General features: G+C 36.4%; 1 protein-coding gene across 2 annotated transcripts in view; it reads right to left on the reverse strand.

The window, feature by feature from the left end:
- Ncam2 (neural cell adhesion molecule 2) overlaps window positions 1-12,798 on the reverse strand; it is a 403,308-nt gene that overhangs the window by 190,264 nt on the left and 200,246 nt on the right. The gene's annotated exons all lie outside the window — the stretch shown is intronic.

Here is a 12,798-nt window from a genome sequence, read left to right on the forward strand (position 1 = left end):
TAATGTACAGACATTATTGAATTATCTTAAATATTTGTCAAGTTTGAAGTTAAAATAGTGGAAATTCTAGAATTTGAGAGGATAAACAATATGTTGCTCCAATAGATCTTGACAGACCTGTTTCTAATGATGGGAAAGGCTACAAAGTAAATCATTACTCAAATCTCCCCCAGTTAATCTCCCTTTCGCAGAAAGAGATAAGCAAGAATTCACCAACGTAACATGGGTACAAGGAGTAAATAAAGTATTGAAATTCTTATATAAACTGGGAATTAGTAGGTCACAGTAACCAATAGCTCTCTTCTACTGAGCACAGACTCCAGAAAATACTTGCTCATGTTAGTCTTGGGTACAATGATGCTACAGATACTGGAGTAAGATGAACTCCTGGTTCTGAATAAAATAGGAATAATCAATGCTCTAATTAATGGATGCATCAAGGAGACTTGCCTCCTCTGAATACAGGACTTACTACATAACAATTCTGTCATGTTGAAACTCATGATTTTAATAATGAACATGCATTGTTAGGAAAAATCCAAAGAAGATGATTACAAAAACAGAACAGCATAAAGGACTAACAGTCAAGTGGTTGGCATAGATGCCCCTGGAAGACACACAGTACAACCTAAGCCTCCTATATTATTATAGATGAGGTTCTATTCAGTATATGATCATGGACTGATCTTAAAAGAAAAAGGTATTGTAGGATACAATAAATAATAGATGAAACAACAAAGAGGAGAAATGAAGATCTGATATTTCAAAAAATGCATATTTTAGACTGAGTCACAAACATAACTGCTGTGAAATCTTTTAAAAAAGTATTTATGTACACAAAACATTTCAACAAGCTAGAATAGTGAACTTCATTTTTTTCCATTGTAAATAAATGAGTGTTGTTAAGGAAGACATGTTTAATACAAAGTCAGTATTAAATATTTTGTGCATGTTTTTAAATATCACATGGCATCCATAATATAATGTAACTTGTATGAGGAATAATCTACATAGGCTTATGAGCTGAGCACTCCTCTTGAGGCTGATGATTTGAAAGGTCACGCTTCCTTTTGAAACTTAAAATCTAGGTAACAAGTCGGTCTTTAGGTGGTGAACTTGGATTTGTTTGGTTTATCCTGAAGAGGGACAGGACAGGAAGAGATTCAAGACTAAGATGAAAAAGCCACAGAATTAAAAACCTATCCTTAGCAGGGATGCCTGCAAATGTCAGAGCACACCTATATTGGGGTCCAGATGGTCTACAGATCTTTATTTAGGAGTTGTCACCCTTATCCCAGATGTTGCTTCTTGAATGTGGAAAACTGGAAGCAAGAGATCAAGCCTAGGGGGAATGTTTTCAAGGGAAAGCAAGTCCACAAAGATTGACAGAGTTTCAAACGATGAACTCAGATAAAGGGCTCAAACACACTGTTTGATCAAGCTCTGCGTGCAGTGCTATTTCTAGCAGCTAGATAAACAATGAATAGAAAGCACAGGCAAAAGTATAAATAATTTATTCCTGAAGCGAACCCAGAGTACTGTGTTTTTGCTTATATTCCCCCCTGTTCCAAGTCACTCTGACACCCACAGCTGCTCAGGCTATGGCATGTACCTAAGGAAAAAAATGTATGAGATGCAAATGTGAGAGAAAGTGGTGTCATGAAAATAACTTCAGAAGGGCCAACCCCCACAGGGCGCAGAACTTCTGAGTTCATACCTTTTCCAGCTGCCTAGCCCACTTTTCTTCCTGGAGTGATTCTCTTTCTCTTAATAAACTGTCTCCATTTCTATCACTATATGCTACTGCCCCAATTCTTTGTTCCAGGAAACAAGAACCTAGATAAATCAGCAGGTGCTGTCTGATTCATGCAGGTAACAATTGGTGATGTGCCAGTCAGGAAGTACAATTGGTTTATGACTATAATCTCTGAACTTTAACACAATGGAAGATTAAATGATTTCAGACTTCTCTTTCTCTCCCACAAAAGACCTACCCTGACAGCAGAACGCTCTTTCTTGTTTCCTTCGCCTCTCCCTTTCATAGTCCACAGCCCACTTTGAAATGGTGGGCAAGCTATTGTGGAATGCCTAAGGATGACATGATGGTAACAGTTACAAAAGTGCACAAAGAAAATAACACAAGGGACTGACTCAATCTCTGGTCAGAGAAAGAAAACACTGAAGAGTTTACTTTTCAAAGCAGTGCTTCTGACTCTCCTGAAGCCACACTTAGTCTAAGATTCCTGGGTAACAATGACAGCAAAGAGATCTGTAAATGATCAGATCTCATTGTGGACATAGATTGGATGAGAAGTCCAGGAATGTAGAATTTGTACTCCTCTGACCTCATACTATTATCAGAAGGACACACCAGTTGTTTATATTTCTAGATACACTGCAAGTTCAAATACTGGAATTAGTTTTATCCTCAGGCTGTAAAGAAAAAGCTGTCTCTAGACAAGCTCTGTGGGATGTGATACTACATCCAGACTTTTCATGTAAGTATTAAGAGATGTAATTTGAAAAGCCTTTTATATCAGGTCTTCATGAAGACCTGATATAGATATAAATAAACAGCTACCATAAACAGCTACCGCAGAAGAAAGCACAAAATTCTGGGATACCTTGGATAATGATTGTGTCAACCCTCCAACTAGCAGAGAACAATAGAAAATGGAACTTCGCTAAAATATATTGTCTTTCTCAACAAAGCCCTGCCACATATCCACGTTCTCATATCTACCCAGGTTATCGATAGGGAAACACAGCCTTAATGACCATATAAGTAGTAGAATACCCAATCACCTTTCCACTTCTGTTCTGACAGCATTATCACTCAGGCATGTGCCAGGACCCTGGAGATTAATTTGAGTTTACATGTCTATCTCAATCACAGCAATGTGCGGAGAACCAAGAAAGCTTTAACGAACCGTCATGATCTCCCAGTAACTTTTAGACCTTAACTCTAGCTTATGGTATTAGAATGAAGATCCATACTTAGTCCTGAATATGTTCTATGCCCTGCTGTAAAAACAAAGCATGTGGGCAAATTCAAAACCATGCTGGCAAGCTATTGGTTTAAAGCCCTAATGGCCATCTGCCCAATGCACAGGTCCTCCCATATTAACAACCCATTGTTTGATATAATAATCTAAAAGGGGCTCGGGTGTGTGGGATGAGAATAATAAGCATCATTACAATGAATCAAATTTAAATAAAGGTACCTATTTATTACTTATGACAGGGTTAATGTGGTTACTCAAGGAAAAGAGGGATGTCCTCTCTTTATTTGCAGCAGGCTAACTAGGGCTTTTAAGAAATTCAGCAACTTGGATTCCTCATCCCCCAAATAAAAGATTTATGAGACAAAGTTTTACTGTGTTGAAAATGTAAAAGTGACACATGAGACCTGAGAACTCAGTGATTTAGATGTGCACATTTCTATCTTAGTGCTCGAAAATCAAGATCTGAAGTGACAGCAACAAATAGAAAAACCGGGAGATTGGGAACCAGAAGATTGTGTTTCTCCTTGTAGACACCACTGGAAAGATCTTCCCAACAAGCCAAACCTCTGATTAGTCTCAGAGAGCAAAGAGAAAATCTCAGATCTGCTGCAGTTGTGAAGTTCCTAGATCTTACATATATGAATGTGCCAAATGCCCTCCAGGGGTCATCTGTGATATGTAAGGACCTAGGAAACTGTCATTAGAAGACAGTGTTTCCATGCCCAGAATAGGAAATGACAACTCTTCTTATGACCATATAACAAATCTGGAGGTTCCTAGAGAGTGGAAGACATAAAAGCAAGCCAACTTCATAGATCCTTCAAGAATTACCCATGTGTCCTCCAAAGATAAAGACAAAAGGAAATTGTTCTTGGTTAAAATAAGTGTGTCATATGTGCTCATAATTGTGTTCATGTGTGACATTCTATGTCTAAGAGAACATGGGACAAAACTCAGTCTCTCAGAAATCCTCTTGCTACTTCATTAATTTCACTTATATAGTTTTGGGCACAGCAACACATTTGTCATTTGTAGTGTGATATTTAAAGTGTAAGTATACGTGTGCTTCTTGGTGCTCTCTGAATGACTGTGTGTGTGAGTATAATAAAAGTACTCATAAATGCATAATTTTATAAACTTAAGTTTTCTTAACTTCTTAAAATGTATTAAAATGGCATTTTGGGGTAAATAAATATTTCAAGAAATCTTAAAAATGACATTTATATAAAATTGTATTTGTTCCATCATAAAATATTTCATTTAGCTATGAAATTTAAAGTTGCACACATTGATAGGTATTTCCTTTCCAAATGTGACTTAACAGTCAAATACAAGAGAAAAATATTAAGCCATGAAATTATTTACTAGAATGACAACCTCTAAAAAATTTACAGCAAATTACTTTATTTTTGGAATTACTATAGACCTATTTATAGCCAGAAATAATGTTAAAATGCAAATGATGAATTTAAGATTTTTCTTGAAGTAATACATTTAAGATGATAGGTGTGTTTATCAAGGTCATTAGGTTAAATTTCCCTTTTACAAAATATGTATTAAAGATGCAAATTCAACAAGCGCAGAATTCAGAACCTAGGTGAGTCTATGTTGTATGTAATTAAATGCCCATAATTTTCTTATGAATACCTAGAATTAATAAAAATAAATATAAGACAATTTGTAACTCATAATCATATTAAAATTAAAAATATAACTACCTGTATTCTTTTAAAAATAAGATTTTCAAGTTTTTTTTTATTGATTTTATTGAGTTATACATTTTTCTCTGCTCTCCTTCCTTCCTCTTCCCTCCCCTTCAACTCTCTCCCATGGTCCCCATGCTCCCAATTTACTCAGGAGATCTTGTCTTTCTCTACTTCCCATGTAGATTAGATCCATGTATGTTTCTCTTAGGGATTTTCAATATTTTTATCCTATCCAAATTAAAATTAAGCAAAAATCATTTTAATTTTATTTTTTAAAATTTATATAATGTATCTTAATCTCCTCCTCTAACTCCTTCTTGAAGCCTCCAAACTCCCCATCCATTAAATGTCTCCTTTCTGTCTTAGAAAACAAGCAAGAAAAAATAAAAGCAGTACAAGAAACCCACATGTACATACCTTGTAAAAACATAAAGTCAGAAACCATAATAAAGATAAAAAGGACTTCAAATAAAATATGCCCAAACATAGCAATATGTGAATGAAAATCTAAAAACAACAATTGAGTTCATTTTGCAATGTCCATTTATTGCTGATTCAGGACATACTCTCAAGTCTATTTTTTTTATACTGAGAAAGACTCCATTGGAAAGAATTTTCCTTTGCAAGCAGTTTTCAATTGGAGATAGTTTGGTTTTTTTTTTTTTGTTTTGTTTTTATTTTTTATTTTGCTTAGAATGAGTAATCTTGTCCACTTTCTTCTCTAAGCATTGGGTTGGGACTTCCCATTTCTGCTTGAATGCATTCTGTCTTAGTTTCTGTGAGTTCATATGTACATCAGTCCTATTGTGTTTGAAAGACAAATTCCTTAGTGTTATTCGATAACGTTGAATTATAAAATATTTCCCCCTCCTTTGGCAGGGTTTCCTGAACCTCAAGGCTGTGAAGAATATATTTAGGATTGAGTGCTCCAAAGTCTTTTATGTTGTATACTTGTGGATTTCTGAATTAAGTTCCCGTCTATCGCAAAAGGAAACTTCTCAGATTACAGCTGAGTCATACACTGATCTATGGTTATATCAGAATGTAATTAAGAGTCATTTTATTGCCTTGTTCTTTCAGCAAAATAACCCATGACCCATCTAACCTGAGAAGTGTCATGCATGGATTCCTTCCCATGGAGTGGGTCGTTATTCCATTAAGAAAATGATTAGCTGTTCCCACAACATTGTGCCACCATTTTGCACCAGTGCATCAAAAGCCTGTCATCTTTTTAGGTCATCTTTGTAGACCACAGGATTTGTAGCTGGGTTAGTGGTTATCTTTCCCATTTAATTATGATGACTACTAGTGAGTAGAGGCAAAGGCTCCAGTTAGGTTCTAGCTCAACTCTCTGTTTCAGTGAGATATGTTAACATCTCTTCAGGAATAGGATCTTCCCATCAGTTTGTGGAGAGAAACCAATAGCCATCGCAATAGTTTGAGTTGTTTGTGGTTTGCATCGGACACCTTTGGACAACAATTTAATTTCATGATATCCTTATCTGGCACAGGATCGTTCACTTAGAAGTTAATTCTGGAGTCATTAGTTGTCTGTAGTCCTTCATCTTAGGTTTGTACCCCATAAAAATTCTCCCCTTCCACCTTAACATGTCCACTGACAATGACATTCTTCCGTTTTATTTATGAAGTCACTTCTATGAGAGATTCTTTCACAGCAGTCTTTCTGGTAATCTGACTCTTTTTTTTTTTTTGGGGGGGGGGGGGTTTCGAGACAAGGTTTCTCTGTGGTTTTGGAGCCTGTCCTGGAACTAGCTCTTGTAGACCAGGCTGGTCTCGAACTCACAGAGATCCGCCTGCCTCTGCCTCCCAAGTGCTGGGATTAAAGGCGTGCGCCACCACCGCCCGGCTGTAATCTGACTCTTAAAATCTTTCTGTCCCCCTCATTCTGTTATCTAAAGTAAGAGAGAATCTAAATATCTTTTGAAATTCCTCTCTTAAAACATTTCAAAGGGAGAGATTGCCAACAGCTGAGTCAGTATATCAAATCCAACTTACTGCTCTTTCTAGTGCCCCAAAGCTGCACCATTGCATTTCTTTGTCCCTTACTGTAATTTCTTACCATGTGGAATGTAACAATCACATACAGGTTAACCAGAAATACCCAGAGTTTTGGGGAGGTATTGTTGGTGGGCATAATTTGTTAATTTTATGTGTATATTTGATTTGTTTTGATTTCAGAAAATACGGTATATCAGCTGATAAACGTAGGCTACCCTGTTATCAATGGCAAGAAAATTTAGCCATTCTTTCTCAAAAAGTGATTCCACACTAAACCCATTGACATCAGCCAGAAGCATCTCTGTTTTGCAGAGTCTTAGATTCCATTTTAAATTAACTGAATACTAACACAATCCCCATTCATCCATGTGTACACTGACATGCAATCGAGGTGTGTTGGACTGTGACAAGCCAATATGTTCAATAGTTCCCATTGAAAGTTATATTACTCGCAGGGCGTTGGTGGCGCACACCTTTAATCCCAGCACTCGGCAGGCAGAGGCAGGCGAATCTCTGTGAGTTCAAGTCCAGCCTGGTCTACAAGAGCTAGTTCCAGGACAGGCTCCAAAACCACAGAGAAACCCTGTCTCGAAAAACCCAAAAAAAAAAATTAAAAAAAAGTTATATTACTCAATGTGTATTGATAAGTCACAAATCACCTTATATAGAACATACTTAAAAATCTGTCCATAATCTACCTTACAGGACCCTATTTCCAAGTAAATCATTAAATGAAAGTAAAAAGAACCTATGGCTTAACATCAATTAGTGTGTTGAATGTATTACGAATAGTCTCTGCTTCTATATTTGATGTTCTAAGTCCTTTAGGAGACAAGAAACAGGTCACTCATCACTTAATTTGAGTGCGACATTTAATTAAAACTAAAATATCTTGAGGAGGCTGCTAGCCCAAGTTCCACACTCAATCCAAATTTATTTCAACTAGCACCACTTAGCCATGTAAGTTATTAACTGTCTTGATGAAGCCAGCACACGACATCTTGTAAAAGTTTTATCAGTGCACTTACTATGCAGTGATAAATTAAATTATAAGAGAGTGCTTGAACTATCCAACTTGGTACTTCTCTTGATGAATATGGAGTTCTCTGCCTCAAAGACGTATGGGAGACTTCTCATCAAACAAGGTCAGCATAAGCCTTATTGATCAATGTGAGAAATCTGAAATCATGCATGTGACACTCCAGTTCTTACTAAGTTTTCTTTCCTGGTGATATTCTCAAATTGTATTCCACACTTAGTTTACTAGCAGTCTTTCTGATATGTTGTCATAAAATATGACACCTGCCACAGAAGATTAAATACAACCACAATAAAGGACAGAAGAAAGAACAGCTCACTCTCCCCTGCTTCACAAACAAAACATATTTTGAATTGCCAACGTTAAAGAGCAACAAATAAGAAATGTCATCCTCATGTGAAATTATTCTAATATCTTCTTACCCACTCTAAATCATAAAATCCTTGTAATGCCACTGTGTCTAGAGTCCAAATACCTTTTAGAAAAATGTGATACTTGAGAACAAACAAGTGAGAAAAGATATTAGAACCTGTGTGTCACAATGTTATTACCTTTCTACTAGTACATGACGGCAGTACATACAAGAGTAAAGCTGATCTCTCAAATGAAAGCTATATAACCATTTACTCATGACTTAATTAGCTCTTATAATAATGGCATGTGAGTTCCCTAAGGATATAACATTTCAGGTCTGTTAAATTCTGATATTATGTTCTTACCAGAAAACAATATTCTACCAGGCTGAACATTTTACAGTTTTCATTAATTTGAACAACTTTTATGTTTTATGAAGAAAACAGCAGTCCTGTTTTCTAGTACTCAAATTCATTGTCTGGGAAACTTTATACCACAATCAGATACATTTGTGTTTAATCCCAAGATTAAGTGTTAGCAAAAGAAAATAACTTATAAAAGATTGACCAAATACTATAGGAGAAAAATGGTTAATATGGCAGAGAAATTTAAAACTGACAAACTGGATGCTAAATCACATAACTTTGTTGGACTCATTGTGTTCCTGTGCGATCCCTGTACCTGTCAGAAAGTCTTAGCTGGATCTGCATTCAAAGTGGCCCCATGATCTACAGATTACTAATCTTGGATTACAAGTAGAGATTTGGTCCAAAATGTTTTTATGTTTGTTCATAGAAGAGGGCAATGTTTAATGTTCTTTTGCTTAGCATGACATCCCAAGTTGAATGAAGGTGCACATGGTAACAGACTTTCTTTTAGCCACTAACTAGCTCCCAAATCATGACATGGAGACTTATTATTAGTTATGAATGTTCATTATTGCTTAGGTTCATTTGTGGATAGCTCTTTTTAACTTAAATTAACCTGTTTTCCTTGGTTTATTTTTGCCTCAGTGCTTTTTACCTTTATCTCTGTATGTCCTACTCCATGTCTGCTGGCTAGCTATTAGCTGACTGCACGGGATGTCTCCCTCTCTTTCTTCTTCATTATCTCCCCTCTTCTTTGTCCTACTTATTTTCTCCACCTTCCATCTCCACCTATTCTTTCTCTAAACTAACTACTGGCCATGCAGATCTTTCTTAGAGCAATCAGGTGCCTTTGGCATGCAAGGTGAAATAAATATATCATAGCTTTAAATAATCAAACACATGCAGCACAAACAGATATAATACAACTTTGCATAGTTAAAATAATATTCCACAGTACCAAATCCAAGGCATTATCCTGTTGATACTACTTAGGAATTTATAGAAAAGAGAGGGTAAGAAATCCATGAAGGAAACATGGTATATTTACACAATTGAGTATTACTCAACTCTTAAAAAATGCCATCATGGATTTTTCAGGTAAGTAGGTAGAACTAGTAAAAATCAGGGTGAATTGGGTAACCCAAACTCAGAAAGATAAATGCCGCATATTTAGGTACTACAATCAAATAAAAGATGGCCAAAATATAATCCATAGACCCAGAAAATTTAGGCACAAGGAATGGACTAAGGGTACATATGAATCTCTCTGGAGTAAGGAAACATTATAGACTTTATAGGAAGACTGGGGAGGGATTGGTGAGAACAGAAAGCTCATGTGGGAAGGGATGATGTCATGGAGGGAGGAAGTGAGGGGAGAGACAGCTAGAATTTAAGCGCATTTGAGTGGAAGTATGGGAACATAGTGCAGTGGAAACTACAATACATTAAGGCGATCATAATGGGCTCTCCAAAAGAGAGACAAAAACTTTCTTGTCACCAAACAAAGCTTCTAGTGTGGGGACTGTGTTTCATCCAAATTAATTATTGGCCAAAAGGGTAACATGGAAATCCCCAACAACCCAGAGTGTTGCCAAGAATATAAGTTGTTCTCCTCAAACTGACAGAATGGCCCAATTGCTCAAGACAACACCTACACAACTCATTGAACCAGGAGAGGTTTATATGTCATATATATATATATATATGCATAAACATATATATGCATAAACATATATATGTGCATAAACATTATTTACATGCCCTAGTGTCTATGACATGGAAAATTTATGACATGGAAAGTTTCTCTTCATGGAAAGTTTCTCTTCAGGCTACTAAAAAAAATAAACATAAACACCAAACCAACGACAAAACCTTTGATGATAAGTCTGTCATACCTTCAAAATATGCTAAGACAGTGGTGTCATGAACCTTGTTGGAATAACCAAAAATATCTGATTTGACTTAATTCCTACTTCATGAACTGGGACCTATTTATGACACTGGTTGGGTGACCAAGAACCAAAGATTAGATATCCCTGAGACCTGGGTAAACTGAAATACTACTGGTCTTTAAGAAGGCTACTTATTATTATTATATTCGGCTATACTCATAGATTTGAATTTTCTTCACACATCATCAAAGATGATGAAAAAACAGATGCAGCACATGAAAAAAAATCAGATCCACAGATAGACTTTATGAAGAGAGAGAAACACTAGAACATATAGCTCTAAATTGGACATTTTAATCAAATCCTGTCCTTCAGAGTTCAGGAAATTCCACAGAAGGCACTGGGGAGACAGTGGGTATGGAGGACCCCAGAAAAACAAAGCACCCAGAAACAACTGAGAAAAGCTCACATGAACGCGCAAAGATGGAAGCAGCAACCACAGGGTCTACCATGGTGTGCACACAGGTCTTTGCACATATGCTGCAAACTTCTGTTTAGTACCTGAGTGCATAAATGAGTGGCTCGCTGATTCTTTTGCCTTCTCTTGGTGTTCTTTTATTTTTTTGTTGACTTTTATTGTCAAATTTTACTATATTTTTTTTAGTTTTATGATAATGTATTTTATTTTGTTATGTTTTGCTATTATTACTTGGAAGCCTGTTGTTTTCTAATGAGATAGAAAAGGGGAGTGGTTCCACATGAAAGAGGAAATGTGAAGGAACTGGGGGGAAGAGAGGGAGAAGAAACTTTGTTCAGATCATATTGTTTGAGAAAAGAATCTATGTTAAATAAAATGAAAAAGTAATTAAAAAACAAAGGATATTTCCTTGGGAATTTATTCCAGCCTTGAAGACCACAGATACCCTTTCTTTTTGCTTTGAAGAATACTGACAATTATGAAGCCTTATAGGTTTTGGCTTCCTAGTTTGGAATATAAAAAATTAGTATGAAGTTTCTATAGGTAGAGAGGAACATTGAAAAGAGAAATAGAACATCCTATTTTATCAGCATGTACTAGGATATTTTGTGTATGTGTTTGTTTGTGCATTTGTGTGTGTGTGTGTGTGTGTGTGTGTGAGTGCGTGAGTGTATATGTTTATGTTTGCGCAGTGGAAGAGAAACAAGATGTAAGGACTCCAGAGGTCATAGTCCTACATAAGTCTGTACCATCAAAGAAAATTCTCATAGTGACACAATATGTTCCAAAGAAATTGAAAGTGTGTCACTGAGCTGTCCTTGACCCCTGTGTAATGTAGAAAATGGCCATGTTCTCACATCTAAATGTGCTCCACGAAGCACAAAATGCTTCAGCCGTTATGCTAGCTGTGGGGTTTTCCTGGGTGAGTGATAAGTGACTGGCCTTGAGTTATATGCCTGCTTTGTACAGTTCTCAAAAAAGCATTGGTTCAAGCGTCTCTGAAGCCCAGTAAAGATAAATGGACAAACAGTCCTGGTGCTGTACCAAGGATAAGATGATGTCAGTTTCTTTAAAAGTTTATCCTTAGCTGTGGCTTACAGGACTGATATTCCCTTCCTGTGACACATAGATGGTGTTTGGGGGAACGTCAGTCAGAAAGATATAAATATAACTACTGTACTTATAACCTGAAAGTAAAACACAAGGAATTGTCTACAGTGTTTTCTCCAATATAATGTTGAAAAAATAATAATATCAGAGCTGGAGAGATGACTTATAAGAGTTCATTTCACAGCAACCATGCTGGCAGCACCCATTTGCTTATAACTCTAGACCCAACACCTTCGTCTGGACACAATAGGCACCTTGATGCAGGAAACCCAGCACCACCGTCTTCTGGACAAAGTAGGCACCTTGATACACATGGCATACATGTGCAAACACATACACAAACTCGACTAAGTCTTTAAAAAATGATGGATTCATTATATATGCTAAGTGCATACATCACAATATAAACATCTGATTCTGTGTCCAATTAACGTTAAAAACCCCATAGACATATGATACAATGGTACATTTTATCAAGAAACTGGAATGGTTGTGCTCAGAGGCAAATTGAAAACTTTCTTTTATTTGTTTAATATAAAAGAGCTTCATATTTGCAGAATACTGAGATGGAGTTGACAAATATATAATTATTTTAAAATAAAACTGCCCCTCAATCTCCATAGGAGGTGTGAAGACAGTTTGGGATACGAAATGATTTGGATAAATGTTGGGACTAATTGAGTCCTGGCTTTCAGCTGCTCTTCCCTGTCTAGAGCCTTCTAATTGAAGTTACTAGAAGTTGTGCCTAGCTTAGAGGATCAGAGGATGGGATTTTCGCCTGTTGCCATTGACTGCAGTATATTTAAGCCTCCATGGTGCTATTAAAG

This window comes from Chionomys nivalis, chromosome 3 (genome assembly GCF_950005125.1).
Source record: "Chionomys nivalis chromosome 3, mChiNiv1.1, whole genome shotgun sequence".
In the NCBI taxonomy this organism is placed as follows: domain Eukaryota; kingdom Metazoa; phylum Chordata; class Mammalia; order Rodentia; family Cricetidae; genus Chionomys; species Chionomys nivalis.